Consider the following 2,702-nt stretch of genomic DNA (forward strand, 5'->3'; position numbering starts at 1 on the left):
CTGTTTTACTTTTTCGTTTTGATTTAGCTTTTCAGTTTTTTTCTGTATCTCCATTAGGAGATCCAGCCAAAAATAAATCGTTAAAATGTGTATAAACTAACTGAAACTCTGTTCTAATTTATTTTAAAATTTCAGAGTTAGCCTCATATTTGTTAATCTTAAAACATCTAAAATCATTTAATTACTGTAATTCATATGCTTATACTAGTAAAGTTTGGTGTGTTTCCAAAATGAAATAAATTATGGTTAAGAATTTCTCTACGTTTCGGTTATGCTACAACCATTTTCTTATAGATATAGATATGTATATACTGTACTGTATAACAAAATACTTTATCTTGTTTGTTACTTTGCTTAAATAGTCAGGTTAAAAGATGTCATAAAATAGGGTCCCGTGTGCAATTTGTGGTGAAAGTTGGCAACTTGTCTAAAAATCTGTATTGGGTCAAAATAAACCATAAAAACGTTGTTGCCCAATCTGTAACTGTAACTTTACAAGATGGTAGCCAAAATATTCAAATAGCTTATATCTTCGTAATGGCTGGTGTTACAGGTTTCATTTTAGTGTCAACTAATTTACAACATATATATTTATATTCACTCTAATATAACACTTTGTACAAAAATGGCTGCAACTACCATTTCTGGCATTTTGACCGTTGACCTAATATTCTTATATCTCTGTAGTGTAACTAATAACCTTAGAGAGAAAAAGTTGATCTAATGATATTTTTTTGTCCACAAGTGAATGGAAATATTGTTATTGACATTTGAACCTGACCTCCTTCTATCTCGATAACTACTGGTCATAGAGACATGTATTTGGTCTTAAATTCTTTGGAACATATATGTTTATATTTATTCTAATGAATAAACTCATGAATGACTCATGTTCATACCAGATTGTCAATCTACAAAATTGCATTGCAAACATACTTTTACATACTTTTCTTCATCAATCATCAGCCTCTTTCAATCCCCATATTTAAGCAGCTTTTAAAACTCCCCTCTTCGACAAACACTTCCATTCTTTATAGTGAATTACATGGAAAACTTGCGAACCTTACATCAAATGTTAAAACATGTAATTTCATTCTTCCCTGATTTACTTTGTTGTCTAGTTAGATGGTCACATAACTGAAAACACCTGAAAGTTATATACTAGGCGCCAGTCTATGTACATGAAATTGCTGGTAAACCGAATATAGTTATGTAGGTTTGGCAAGATGTTGGTAGTTTAGTTTCTGTTTTATTTGATTGAAAACGTGTTATTTTTTTGTGAAGCGCATATGCTTTATGCATTATGAGCTCTAATTTTCAAAATTCGAATTTATTTTTATTATCAAAATTTCCGTATTTTATATCTACTGTATGGTAGGCCTACCATAATATACTTTATGTTCATTGAAACAAATTTCCAGGCAGTGTCATCATTAATTTGTCAGCATTGCTGTGAAGTAAATTTTTTAATTGGAAAAAGAAATTTTGCAGTGTTAATTTTGGCCTTTAATTTGTTCAGAAATATAATTATGCAATAATGTATTCAGAAATAGAATTACAGATGTGTTCAGAAATCGCATCCTTTACTACCAGTAAAAACAAATTAGGTCAGTTTCATGCACTTTTTGACACAAAATTTCTGTTATAATGAATGTAAAAATATAGATTCTGACCATTTTAAGTCAAATTTTATTTTTCTGTGACCAGTATATATTGAGATACAAGAAAACCGAGGTCAATGAAGCCATTTCTGGCCACGTATTGATAAAATGTTTCATTAGAATGAATATAAACTTATATGTTTGGAACAATTTAAGACCAAATACATAACCAGTAGTTATCGAGATAGAAGGAGGTCAGGGTCATAAATAAACATATTTCTGTTCACTTTTGGACAAAAAAGTTCATTAGATCAAATATAAATATATAGGCCCTGTATTAAACTTTTTCTCTCTAAGATTATTGATTACAGAGATATAAGACAAATCAAAATAGAGTGAATATAAATATATATGTTGTGAACTATTTGACACTAAAATGAAACCTGTAACACCAGCCATTAGATATAAGCCATTTGAATATTTTGGCCGCCATCTTGTAAATGTTCATAAAAGACCCCCACAGGGTTACAGATTGGGCAACAACGTTTTTCTGGTTTATTTTGACCCACTAAAAATATTTAGACAAGTTGCCAACTTTCATCACAAATTGGAACCCAACTAAAACATCACATTAAAATTTAAATATTTACATTTGTTTTCATTGCAGACATGAAATTCACAAGCTCAGTTTCCATGAAATTGTTGCCATTTGTTTTCAGCATAGCTTTTGCATTTGCTAACATAATTTTCACATATTTAATTTTTAATATGTTTTTTGTACTGTATAATGCCAAACTCCAAACGGGATGTGATTTTATGTTCTAGTGGGTGGGTGCTTATTCCTGCTGCGTTATACAGATATTTCTTAAACTGTTAAGTAAATGTACCGTAGTACAAATACCTGATTTACTGTAAGCTAATGCTGTTTCAACTCCTACCCACACACATACCTGTTTAACTGTTTTACTGTAATAGGAATTTGTTTGCCTGTGGTTGTTCTCATCTGTTATCAACCTAGAATGTTTGTGCCTATCTTGGGATGTGTGTTTTTAGGTTGCTTCAACCTAGAATGTTTGTGCCTATCTTAGGATGTGTTTCTCG

Source organism: Antedon bifida, chromosome 10 (assembly GCF_963402885.1).
Source record: "Antedon bifida chromosome 10, ecAntBifi1.1, whole genome shotgun sequence".
NCBI classification, from domain to species: domain Eukaryota; kingdom Metazoa; phylum Echinodermata; class Crinoidea; order Comatulida; family Antedonidae; genus Antedon; species Antedon bifida.